Genomic DNA, 13,933 nt, shown 5'->3' with positions numbered 1-13,933 from the left:
GCTCTTTGGAACTTCAAGCAGAGTTCTTTCCTAGCTCTACCTAAAGATTCCTGGCATTTTCTGTTGGTCTCCTGCAAAAGTACAAATCACACTTGACATTGCTTAGCTTCTAAAACTGGGATGATCTGCATGGATGGATGGAGGGCTGTAGCCATACCTGCCCACTTTTCTTACTGAACTTTAGGAGCCCCCTTTCATGGACAGCTTGTTCACAAATTTGAAAAAACAGTAAAATCAACAGAAACAAAAATGTTGTCGAAGGCTTTCATGGCCGGAATCACTGGGTTGTTTTGAGTTTTTCGGGCAGTATGGCCATATTCCAGAGCTTTGAACAAACCTCTGAGGATGCCTGCCATACGTGCAGGTGAAACGTCAGGAGAGAATAGTTCTGAAACATGGCCATACAGCCTGAAAAGCTCACAGCAACCCAAAAATAATGTCATTGACTTTACTAATCTTGATGCCTTTTTCCACCTTTATCGGGGGTTAATCCAATACAACTAAAGAGCTTTACGTGTTTCTCTACAATTTACTTGTAAGGTTAGTTTGGAATTGTTTTCTAGATAAACTGTGCTGTTCATATATCATACATAATAATTTTATGCCAAACTAAGTTATAAAATAATACATTTTATACTCCTAAAATAACCGAGTGACTTTCAATATGTAATGGATGCAATATAGCATTCTTTATACATTTTAGGGTTTCCCCCCAAATTTTCATCAGACTTGTACATCCCTACTTACTACATTAATTTCAAAGTGAGTAGAAGAGAAAAGAAATTAATGGAAAATAAGAACCTTCTGTCTGTATTAAAAGTTTGTTCTGTGAATAGTGAAGCACATGACAGGGAGGATACAATGGAAACAGATGAGCTGCTATCAAAATGCCCTCCAAACAACATAGTAATAAGCTGTTAAGGTGGGCTATTAGCAAACAGCCTACCAATTCTGTATAGCCTTGATTTTACATCTAAGTTAAGGGGATTTTTGCTTCCTTGTTTTCTAATAGTGAAGTGGTAAAGTGCTGTGAGTCAGTTCTTTATAACCTCTTTTTCTGTGCCAATGTGATCGTGTGTGTGGTTATGCTGCATGCCATGATCAAGCACTGCCACTTTATGTTCAAGATAAGAAACTCAGGCTTGCTTAAGGATGCCACACTTCTATTAGTCAGATATTTAATCTGGACTGGTGGCTTGCACTGCTTCTGAGTCAACATGTTGGTTTTGCCACACTTCCTTGTCCTGTTACCTCAAGAAAGAAGCCTTGAGGTTAATAAATGTTGAGATGGCACCACAGGTTTCAGTTAACAGCTAGCTAATAAAAAGTTGAGAAAGGACCAGCTGGGGAAAGTTTGTTTCACATGACAGGTAAACCTCTGGCCCACGTCATACAACAAAACCACAACAGAAATCAACCTGCTCTTCCATGACTCAGGAATAAAACTTGAGAAATCCCCTCTCTGCTTTCCCAAAACTAAACATCGATTCTTGTACAATAAGAAATAGCTTGACTATGTCTTAGAGGGCAGGAAGGAAGCAAAACCATGCTGGGTTCCTTTGTAATTTCTGATAAAGAGATAGAACTTTCCTATAAGCATGTGTCAAGTACATGATTCTCATATGTCATTCTACATCAGGCAAAGCTGTTCACAGGTCCATGTCCCATAAACAAGTTGTTGGATCTTGCAGACTGACTTGGATGAGTTTATGATTTCAACTAAGTATCATATAAAAGTTGTGCTTCAGGTTAAAGGTTACTTAAGGATTGTGCTCTCTCTCAACTTCCCTCCCACATCTGGAAGAATATCAAGACTACTAATAAAAATTGTTAGACTGCAGCTTCACATCTGTATGCGTAACGCTCTGAAAGATCTTCTGAAAGTCTAACTTGAAGGACTTCTTGAACTCTTGGTAAGCTGCTTTTGAATGTCCCTAACAGAACAGACACTGATACCCATTCCTGTCAGTATCTATTTAGTATTTCATTAGGCAGTGAAATGAACCCATTATTCAAACACAATTAGGATAAATTAAAATGGAAATTTGGTAACAAAAAGGGGGGAATTAATTGCTAAAGAGTCAGTCTATTCTGCATTTCACAGTTCTCTACCCAAAGCACAGCTTTCTTTGAGTAATACAAAACTGCTTCTTGTTTTTCATTAGTCTCCCATGGTTGGGGGATTATAAGGTTGTCACATATTTCAGACCATTGGCACAAGAGTAGTTCCAGCAGGATGGATTGGGATATGGAGCTTTTGAGTAACTGATTGCCCCAACTGCATTGTAGCTTCCAAGTTATTTCCAAAGTGTAGCCCCACTGGTTTATACCTTCACAATAAATATATCTCAGTGAGCATTCATTTGAGTTTAGGTAAAACTTGATTTTTTTGGCATTATATTTGGATAGCTGTGTGTTTTAGATTAAAAAAAATTAAGCAATGAAGATTATTTCCTGAAATAGAGATAAGAGAAACTATAGCTAGTGCAAAATGGAACAAGAAGATTTCTGGCTGTTGTACCATATAGACTACAAATTAGATTGGTCTTAAATGAGCTGTACTGGCTACCAGTTTACTAAAGGTTTGAATTCAAGTTGCTGCTTGAATTTAACATGCCCTTAACAGCTTGGGACTTCAATAATCAAAACAGCACTTTTCCCTATCAGTATCTGCAAGACTGGAGCCCCGGTGGCGAAGTGCATTAAAGCACTGAGCTGGAGACCGAAAGGTCCCAGGTTCAAACCCCGGGAGCGGTGTAAATGGCCGCTGTTAGCTCCAGCTCCTGCCAACCTAGCAGTTCAAAAACATGCCAATGTGAGTAGATCAATAGGTACCACTCAGGCAGGAAGGTAATGGTGCTCCATGCAGTCATGCCGGCCACATGACCTTGGATATGTCTATGGACAGCGCTGGCTCTTCGGCTTAGAAATGGAGATGAGCATCAACCCCCAGAGTCAGTCACGACTGGACTTAACATCAGGGGAAACCTTTACCTACTATCTGCAAGACTACTAAAGTCTTTTACTGGAGTTCTGGCTTTTACAAGCAAAAAAACTGTTTCACATAATTGCTGCACAAAACAAAAAACTCAACGACTTTAAAAAAGCATTTCATTAAAAATAACATGTTAACATTCAAGCTTTGATATTTATCATTCAGCAATTGACTCATGGTGCTAACCTAGTTGGAACTTGGACTTCGGCTTGTACATTTTAAGAGTCAAATGGCTATGAAAGAAAATTAAGAAAGTAAGGTCACCAAAAGGTGATTTAAACAATCTTTTTTTTGACAGCAGTTTAATATACTGCTCTGTTTGATCAATTGTTAAATATAGGCTCACACCCACTTTCCTGCTTGAGATCATTCTCCTTCAGAAGCAGCACAGAATTAAAACTCAGTATACAATATCCTTTTCCCTCAATTACGGAGGTACTGTGAATTCATGGAAATGTTCCATGCCACCCATGTAAGAAATAATCTGGACTATTTATTTCCTGTATAATGACTGTTTTGGGGGCTGCATAAGGTAAATACAATTTTCAAAAGAGCCTGTGTCAAAAGGTCTGTGTGTGCGTATGCTAGTGTTAAATTACAATGCCTTTATAAATTATATCTAGGATCAGGAAGCAGTTCATTTTCTGTATGCCAGGTAGTAAAATAAATAGGAGTTGTCACATTAATTGTTACTTTCACCTTTCTTATAAAAATTGCTCTGTAAAGTTGTATCAACCAAGCACATAAAAGTCAAATGTGATTGTATTCCCGATGGCCAGCATTCCCCGTCCTGCTGCCTTCCAAAGGGTTTGAACATTCTATCCTTGCCAGCATGGCCAATAAGTTTACATTTATCCTCAATCTCCAGACACTATACTTCTATTGATGTAATTTAGAATCATATTGACTTTTTAGCTCCTGCATCACACTGTTGACTTATGTTCAGCTTGTGCCCTTTCACAGGTGCTCTTGGTGCTTCTATACTCATAGACACAAACAGAAGATAAGAATTCAACTTTTAAGCAGATACTCTTCATTTTTTAAGGGAAAGGTGTCCTACTATTGGGAGGAACTCCTAAGGATGATAACCTCAAATCATTTTCTCTGGGCAACTTCAACATCTCAACATTACAATACTTGCATGCACTCTTTCTTATACAGTCACTGGCCATTAAAACACAAATTAGCAAACATACATGCATGTGTACAGAAGCTGTAAACTTCCATACAAGTTGACCCTTAGAAAGTGCTTGGCTAAACCACAGCCCAAAATGACTTTGGGTGTATTTACATTGTAGAATGACTTCAGTTTGACTCCACTTTAACTGCTATGGATTACTGCTATGGGGTCATAAGAGTTGCAGTTTTCCAAGGTGTCAGCTTTCTCTGCCAATGAGTGCTGGTGCCTTACCAAACCACAAATTCCAATATTTAATTCTACAGTTTAAAATTACCTTTTAATTTACAGTGATCTTATGAATATCACGAAATAAATAAATAAATGAATATCATAGGGTAAAGAATAGACAGAGATGGTTTTTCCAGTTCCTTCCTGTGAAATGTAGCCTACATAATCAGATATTCCTTAATAACTCCCTATTTAAACATTAACCAGGCCTGACTCTCCTTAGCTTCTATTATCAAAGCAAACCCGGTGGATTTGGGGTGTTTGGGCTTCTTTTCCACCACCAATTCTCTCTTTTTTCCTTGCTGCAGAAAATCTATTAAGGAGCAATTAATTGTTGGTATGGAGAGCCCTTGTTGAAATATTTTGGGGTTTTGTTTTTCTCATATTTTTATAGTTTGAAATTTTTGTGACCCCTCCTCCCCCTCCCTGCAATCACAATCAACTCATTTTTGTTTGGTCACAGCAGTGAAAATTAATAATATAGGAATGCTGTTTCAAACGCTAAAGGTGGGGAACTGATAATTCCAATGAGAACATTTACTTGTTGAAATAATTAAAACTGCATCATTAGCAGAGATAAAACAGCCACATTACTTCACTATGAAATGTTGGAAATCAGCAAAGTGATTATAACATATACACTCTCTTAACCTCATTTGACATAACGCAATGGAATCAATCCAATCCAACCTTTATCTTAATAGACTTTGTGCACAACCGCACTGTGCTGTGTTCTCTGAGCCATCATGTAGCTTTGTAGCAGTTGCACCTGAGCAATGGCTACTCATTTGTACTTTTTGTCTCCAGTTGGCACACGGAGAACACAGGGAGGGAGCTGGTCCAAGCTCCAGCTGGACACAGAGTTGAGAGGTGTTATTAGGTTAATTTTAGACTTTGAAATCAATAGTTTCGAAGACAAATCTCTTTAGCCTGTACGATTTCTACACTCTTCAAAACTAGCCCAACTATGCTTGATGTGTGTGTGTGTGTGTCTGTCTGTCTGTCTGTCTTCCTGCTCACTGTGTTGAATCAAGTCCCAGATTAAGGCCCCAAAGTGATGATATAACATCACTGAAAGAGCAAATAGAATATTTTTCTTCACTAGGGTTACAAATTTTGGAGATAGTGTAACTTCTTCATTCACTCAGTCGTTTCCGACTCTTCATGACCTCATGGACCAGTCCACGCCAGAGTTATCTGTCGGCCCTTGCCACCCCCCAACTCCTTCAAGGTCAAGCCAGTCACTTCAAGGATACCATCCATCCATCTTGCCCATGGTCGGCCTCTCTTTCGTTTTCCTTCCATTTTCCCCAGCGGTATGATATTTTCCAAGCTTTCCTGTCTTCTCATGATGTGGCCAAAATATTTCATCTTTGCCTCCAATATCCTTCCCTCCAGTGAGCAGCCAGGCATTACTTCTTGGAGGATGGACTGGTTGGATCTTCTTGCGGTCCAAGGCACTCCGAATTTTCCTCCAGCACCAAAGTTCAAAAGCATCTATCTTCCTTCACTCAGCCTTCCTCATGGTCCAGCTCTCGCATCCATAGGTTACTATGGGGAATACCATTGCTTTAACTATGCGGACCTTCGTTGCCAGTGTGATGTCTCTGCTTTTCACTATTTTATCAAGGTTGGCCATTATTCTGCTCCCAAGAAGTAGACGTCTTCTGATTTCCTGGCTCCAGTCTGCATCTGCAGTGATCTTCGCACCTAGAAATATAAAGTCTGACACTGCCTCCACATTTTCTCCCTCTATTTGCCAGTTATCAATAAGTCTGGTTGCCATAATCTTGGTTTTCTTGATGTTTAGCTGTAGCCCGACTTTTGCATTTTCTTCTTTCACCTTGGTGATAAGGCTCCTCAGCTCCTCCTCGCTTTCAGCCATCAGAGTGGTATCATCTGCATACCTAAGGTTGTTAATGTTTCTTCCAGAAATTTTAACTCCAGCCTTGAATTCGTCAAGCCCCGCACATTGCAAGATGCATTCTGCGTACAAGTTGAATAGGGAGGGTGAAAGTATACAGCCCTGCCGCACTCCTTTCCCAATCTTGAACCAGTCTGTTGTTCCGTGGTCTGTTCTTACTGTGGCTACTTGGTCTTTATACAGATGTCTCAGGAGACAGACAAGGTGACATGGTATCCCCATACCACTAAGAACATGCCACAGTTTATTATGATCCACACAGTCGAAGGCTTTAGAATAGCCAATAAAGCAGAAATAGATGTTTTTCCGAAACTCTCTGGCTTCCTCAATCATCCAATGGATATTGGCAATTTGGTCTCTTGTTCCTCTGTCTTTTGTTAACCTAGCTTGGACATCTGGCAACTCTTGCTTCATGTATTACTGGAGTCTGCCTTGCAGGATCTTGAGCATTACCTTACTGGCATGGGAAATAAGTCCCAATGTATGAAAGTTTGAGCATTCTTTGGCATTTCCCTTTTTTGGTATGGGGATATAAATTGATTTTTTCCAATCTGATGGCCATTCTTGTGTTTTCCATATTTGCTGGCATATGGCATGCATCATCTTGACAGCATCACCTTCCAAGATTTTAAACAACTCAGCTGGGATCCTGTCATCTCCTGCTGCCTTGTTATTAGCAATGCTTCTTAAGGCCCATTCAACCTAACTTCTCAGGATGTCTGGTTCTAATTCACTCACCACATCATCAAAGCTATCCTCTATATTATTATCCTTCCTACATAGATCTTCTGTATATTCTCGCCACCTTTTCTTGATCTCTTCAGCTTCTGTTAGGTCTTTGCCATCTTTGTTTTTGATCATGCCCATTTTTGCCTGAAATTTACCTCCGATGTTTCTGATTTTTTGGAAATGGTCTCTTGTCCTTCCTATTCTATTGTCTTCTTCTAATTGTTCTTCACATTGTTCTAATACTGTAGCCCAGCGGTTCTCAAAGTGTGCTGTGCTGAGCCCTTGGAGCTCCGCCAAAAATACTGAGGGGCTCTACACTTTCCTCCTCCTCTCTCCCCCTCAAAGCTTTTCCTCCTCTTTTCTGCTCCTCCCCCTCCCCCTTGCCACCAAAATTCTTTTTTCCCCACCTTCCCCACTGTCCAGATCCTTTCCCCCTTGCCTTCCTTGCTTCCAAAACCTGATTTCCCTCCCACTGTTCAGGGGTTGCTTTAATTGTGCTTTTCCTGCATGGCAGAAGGGGGTTGGACTGAATGCCCCCTGGGGTCTTACACTGAAATACTGTTAAGATTATGTTGGTTCAAGTTGGTTTTCATTTTAAATATTGTATTGTTCTTTCTTTCTTTTTTGCACTACAAATGAGATATCTGCAGTATGCATAAGAATTCATTGATTTTTCTTTTCAAAAAGATTACACAAACACTCTCCAACCATCTTCCAATGGCCCGTCCCATCTGTCAAATTTTAAAACACAATGCATCAAAATGTTTGCTATATATACATTATAAAATACAATATAATACATATTTCTTAGGACTCCACAAAAAACTTTTGCTTTAAAAAGGGCTCTGCAGCTGAAAAAGTTTGAGAAACCCTGCTATAGCTAATTGGTTTGTGGAAGGCAAGGCAAAAGAAATGATCAAAGGCCAAATGTTCATATCCCTTCATTCAGCTTCTGTCCTGTTTTCAGAAAATAATCCTGCCACTATCAGATCAATGGCCAGGAATTGGAAAATTTAATTTTTGAATGACTAATCCCAGAATTCTGAGGTAGAATGGCTTATGGTCATGCTGATTGACAGATGGTGGGAGTTGTTTAGGTTAAACTTCATTTGAATCCAACACATTTTGAGGACACCAGTTTGGAAGAGATAGATGTAGACTTTCATTTTAGGCAGCCATACCACATACACAATATGTGCTTTGAAAGTGTATACTGCAACTAAACTAGAGCTTGAGAGTTACATTAAAAATAACAAATTCCAACTCCAATTCCACATCAAAAGAAACTATCTAAAAATAGCTCCTTATTTTCTCACCAACAATTCCCACAGTATTGATTATTGATTGCTTGAGTTACCAAGTATCAGTGCTCACATTCACGCTCACTCTCTCTCTCATACAAATAAAAGTACATTGTGTAAATTCGGCATTTTGAAAATGTGATTTAATATAATGGCAACAATTCAAGGAACACCAAGTGAAGCAGAAGGCTACATGCACTTGCCAATTCTCAAAGAAGTTGGTGGCATCTATAAATCAGAAAACTATTTCAGCCTACATTGGTGTTTCTGCACAGATAATCTTAAATTCGTAGAGGCATCAAGAGACTTCAAGTGTACTTCACCCAGTGCATATTAATTTGCATATTGGCCATTACAATGCAATCCCATGACTATATACTGGGAAGTAGTTCCAGTGGATTTAAGTGAGATTTAAACATTTTGCGTATAGCTTTAGTCGTTGCTTTCCAAAATGTTCTACCTATTAAAGTTTCAGTTTTTAAGAACAAGACATGCCCAAATCCAGGATCACCAAGCCTTATAGATTACAATGAAAACCTTCCTTTCTTGTTTTAACTGACTTGAAATTTTATTTTTAATACAGTAGATTCTCAGTTAACTGGAAGTCAAATAACTGGACTCTCAACTGGCAAAGAAGAAGAAGAAATAATACTTTAAATAAAAACTAAAATAAGATCATTTTAGCAAAAGTGTTACATTATGATAAGTTTGTCTTTATTTGCCTTTTTAAAAAAACTGTATTTCAATGTTAACATCAAATCAGTAGAGAGTATTTGGTGTGGTCTATTAGTATCAGCTAGGCCTATTTTAACAGTGACTTTCAAGCAACTAGAAACTACATTTATCTGGCATCCACCAATCCCCATGAGTGCCTATTGACTGAGAGTCTACTATAATTGGTAACTGTATAGTATTTCGGAGAATAAAGGTTTTCTTTTAAATGAAGTTACATTTTAAAATGAAGGCATTGGCTCAGATCCATTTCTAGATCCATACCTAGAATTAAGAGATGTTTGTCCTCACCTGCACCTAGAAACATCTTCCCAATGCTACAGAACCTGAATGAAGATCACCGCATGGAGGCATTCTGCACATACTGAGATGAATACAAATTTGCTTTCCCATCAAAGATATAAATGGGGTGGCTGATGGCTCTCCCATTTAGGCACTAACTATATCCAAACATCTGCATAGCTTCAGAAGAGCTGCCATGCCATTGTGGCTTGAATTCATATCATTTCAAGTTAGCACTCTCTGATTTGTTCTAATTTAAGGCAAAATTTTGTCAAAGGATGAGCCTAGAAGTAGTTTGTTAAAAATGATTTTGTTAACAATAATTCAGGGTCTTTTAAAGCAGAAATTCTAAAGTCCTTTATTTCAATAATTATAATGGTATTCATTGGTTAATTACTAAGTGCTATTTCATGTTATTTTAAGAACTTGTTTCGGGATAGGTTTTTGTGTGGATTGGGGGGGGAGTCCTATTTGAATAATTTGAGTAATTATGGTCCAGTTTAAATAATTTGCATTTGCATTAGAATTTAAAAGTAACACATTATTAATGCATTACTATTTAATCATGCAACAACCATTTTTATTATTTTCATGCAAATTATTCATGCCAACAAATTGATTTTTGAATCAAAGTTTTCATGTAATGACTTTCTTTCAAAGCATAGGACAGAAATGATTTTTTGTGCAGTTTTGGTGAATCTTGACCACTGGGATATGATTCACAAGGGTGGAGATTTTCAAACGAAGAGGAATTAGTTAAATAAATAAATAAATAACATACATCATATAATATACCATCAAAGTTCTACAATAGAATGTGGTTTTATGGACAACATGTTCATTTTTCTTTTAAAATGAGTAACAGACTATAGCTGCAGAGGATGGAAGTGCATTGAGGGGGGAATACATTTCTCTCATGTCTAAGGGTGCACCTACACAACCAAATAAATCCAGTTTGACACCACTTTAATTGCCTTTACTTTGCTCAGTGCTATGGGATCATAGTAATTGTAGGTTTACCAAGTCTTTAGCTTTCTCTACCAAAGAATGCTTGTATCGCACTGTACCACAAATTCTAGGATTCCCTAGCTGTGCCATGGCAGTCATAGTAGTGTCGAACTGCATTAATTCCACAGTATAGATGCACCCAGAGATCCAAGGAGACTATATTGGTGAGCAAAGGATGCTCACCAATGCATCTTCTTCATCTTGGAAAGAAGTCACAAGTGGAGTGCCGCAGGTCTCTGTCCTGGGCTCAGTTCTGTTCAACATCTTTATTAATGACTTAGATGAAGGGTTAGAAGGCATGATCATCAAGTTTGCAGACAACACCAAACTGGGAGGGATAACCAACACTCCAGAAGACAGGAGCAGAATTCAAAACGATCTTAACAGACCAGAGAGATGGGCCAAAACTAACAAAATGAAAGTTCAACAGGGACAAATGCAAGATACTTCACTTCGGCAGAAAAAATGAAATGCAAAGGTACAGAATGGGGGATGCCTGGCTTGATATCAGTATGTGTGAAAAAGATCTTGGCGGTCTCGTGGACAACAAGTTAAACATGAGCCAACAATGTGATGTGGCAGCTTAAAAAGCCAATGGGATTTTGGCCTGCATCAATAGGAGTCTAGTGTCTAGATCCAGGGAAGTCATGCTATTCTGCTTTGGTCAGACCACACCTGGAATACTGCGTCCAATTCTGGGTGCCTCAATTGAAGGGAGATGTTGACAAGCTGGAATGTGTCTAGAGGAGGGAAACTAAAATGATCAAGGGTCTTAAGAACAAGCCCTATGAGGAGCGGCTTAAAGAACTGGGCATGTTTAGCCTGCAGCAGAGAAGGCTGAGAGGAGACATGATAGTCATGTACAAATATGTGAGGGGAAGTCATAGGGAGGAGGAAGCAAGCTTGTTTTCTGCTGCCCTGGAGACTAGGATGCAGAACAATGGGTTCAAACTACAGGAAAGGAGATTCCACCTGAACATCAGGAAGAACTTCCTCACTGTGAGAGCTGTTCGGCAGTGGAACTCTCTCCCCCGGACAGTGGTGGAGGCTCCTTCTTTGGAGGCTTTTAAGCAGAGGCTGGATGGCCATCTGTCGGGGGTGCTTTGAATGCGATTTCCTGCTTCTTGGCAGGGGGTTGGACTGGATGGCCCATGAGGTCTCTTTCAACTCTACTATTCTATGATTCTATGAGACTCAGTCTGGGATGCAATCCTGCTACTGCAAGGAAAACATGGGGCTAAACTGTAGGCCATGAGAGAGGTATCACAGAAACCCCTCCCCCTTTTTGTAGGTAATCCTTATGCAGTTCATATATCACTAAAAAAGAAGGGCTGTTTCAATCTTTCAGAAAAATGTATATTAAAAATAACAATATGTATGCATGAATTGATACTATCAGGAGAAAGGGATGCTCTGGACCCTTTGTTGGCTACATTAGACCCACAAATCAGTGGTTCTCCCCTACTTTAAGGAGGAAGTATTATGGGGAGTCATTGATGACAAAGCTCAGCATGAACATAATACACTGGCATTATATAAAAGGAGTATGATTCATATTTTATATCATACCACCTTCTATCAGATTGCTAATTTTGGGTTTGTATCCTATTTGAGTTGTAATTCTATTGAATGTCAATGGGGTTGTTTCTGAATGAACAGGGCTAAGACTGTAATCTTGAACATTCCTAGGGAGTAAATTTTACTAAGCACTGGAATATACTGCTGAGTAGACATGCATTTGACTGCAGTGCAAGACTGCAAATGTAAGCTTACTTATCTAGAAATTAAGGAATTTGCTTTAAAGTAAAGCAAAAGAGAGCCTGACTGCCTATGTGCTCAAGCACAGATTTAGGCCATCAAATTTATTTGCTAAATGTGCGGCAAGAGATGAATATAAAGTGTGGTTTTTTTTTTTTTTTTACAAATAACAGTCTAGGAGGCCACTTTGGTTCCGTTCAACATCCTCTGTTTTTCTCATTATTTCTGGCAGCTTATTAGCAATGATTCAACTTTGGCAAAATATTGTGTCTGATATCATTTCAAACCATCCCCTATCTAGTGTTCCCATGTGGCCGTAACCCTGGCTACAAACAGAAAAACATTTATTTTATCACCGCTTTCCACCTCCCAGCAATATGGAAAACCCACTGTACTGTAGGATATTATGTAATGCGATTAAAAGGTTCATGTTTTTGGACCACTCATTGCCAAACCAAAACAACTATCATATAAAAAGGAGTTCCTCAAGAAAAGAAGGTATAAGAGTTTACATTATGAGCCATATATAGAGAGAAGGGGGGGGAGATAAGTTTTCAAGAACTCAAAGGAAGTTTTGAGTAACTTTTTTATCGCTCAGAGCTACATATCCCAGACAATATTTCATGAATGTGTGTGTGTAGCCAAGGTCACTACTGTAAAGGGGCAATCTTATTTTTTGTGTGTGTGTGTGTTTTCCAGGCTGTATGGCCATGTTCCAGAAGTATTATCTCCTGACATTTCACCCACATCTATGGCAGGCATCCTCATAGGTTGTGAGGTATATTGGAAAAGCTAAGCAAGGAAGGTTTATATATCTGTGGAAGGTCTAAGGTGGGAGAAAGAAGTCTTGACTATGGAGGCCAGTGTGAATGTTGTAATTAATCACCTTGATTAGCATTATTGGCCTTGCAAGCTTCATGTCCTGGCTTCTTCCTGCCTGGGGGAATCCTTTGTTTGGCGGCATTAGCTGCCCCTGATTGATTCCTGTTTGGAATTCTTCTGTTTTCAGAATGTTGTTCCTTATTTACTGTTCTGATTTTAGAGTTTTTCAATACTGGTAGCCAGATTTTGTTCATTTTCATGGTTTCCTCCTTTCTGTTGAAATTGTCCACATCTTATTTTTGTTTAGTTATTTGTTGCATTTTTATCCCAGTCACACTTCAGCTAGCTCAAGAAACACAATGGCTCTCCATCTCTTCTTCTCTTAACAAGGGAGGATGCATGGTAGGTCTGTATCACACATTGAGCTTTATGGATCAAGGAAAGCTAGGAACTGGATCTCACAAATATCAGTAAAACACAAAAGATCACACCATTTTCCGATACTGTCCCCTATTTCTGATACTACCTTCTCCCCTTGGCCCCTCTTATTTGCTATTTCAGTATTGTGGACATGCAATAAGTTGGGGGAAAGACGCCAACTTCATTCAATTCAAGGAACGTGGCTCTAGGCGCTTTCTCAGGAAAGAAAGAGCTCAGCAACAGACAACTAAGAGAGCATCATTCCCAGAGATGTGGAAGTGATTAGTTGCTCATCTGTTTTTGACTGTTCTCCAGCCTCAGAGCGCAGCTGTCCCAAGTTTTTCACAAGGAAACCGTGTGACTGACACCTCCTCCATCATCCAGACACAGACATCCTCATCCGTTAACAATTGTTTCCCCATTGTTAGAGCCAAATTGGACGTCATACGTGATAGTGAGTTGCTGCCACTTTACATCCCCTCACTCTTTCTTCCTTATAAAGTCTAACGCACTCACAAAACAACAACTGATGTGACATGATGACACCATGCATT

The 13,933-nt window shown here is 39.2% G+C and overlaps 1 protein-coding gene and 1 long non-coding RNA gene across 13 annotated transcripts in view; one reads left to right on the top strand and one right to left on the bottom strand.

The window, feature by feature from the left end:
• pde4d (phosphodiesterase 4D) overlaps positions 1 to 13,933 on the bottom strand; it is an 830,388-nt gene that overhangs the window by 75,059 nt on the left and 741,396 nt on the right. The gene's annotated exons all lie outside the window — the stretch shown is intronic.
• The window catches only part of LOC103277595 (uncharacterized), a 28,228-nt gene that overhangs the window by 11,525 nt on the left and 2,770 nt on the right, over positions 1 to 13,933 (top strand). The gene's annotated exons all lie outside the window — the stretch shown is intronic.

Source organism: Anolis carolinensis, chromosome 2 (genome assembly GCF_035594765.1).
Source record: "Anolis carolinensis isolate JA03-04 chromosome 2, rAnoCar3.1.pri, whole genome shotgun sequence".
Lineage (NCBI taxonomy): Eukaryota > Metazoa > Chordata > Lepidosauria > Squamata > Dactyloidae > Anolis > Anolis carolinensis.
Note: the sequence above shows the minus strand (reverse complement) of the source record. Positions and strands in the feature narration are given on the sequence as shown.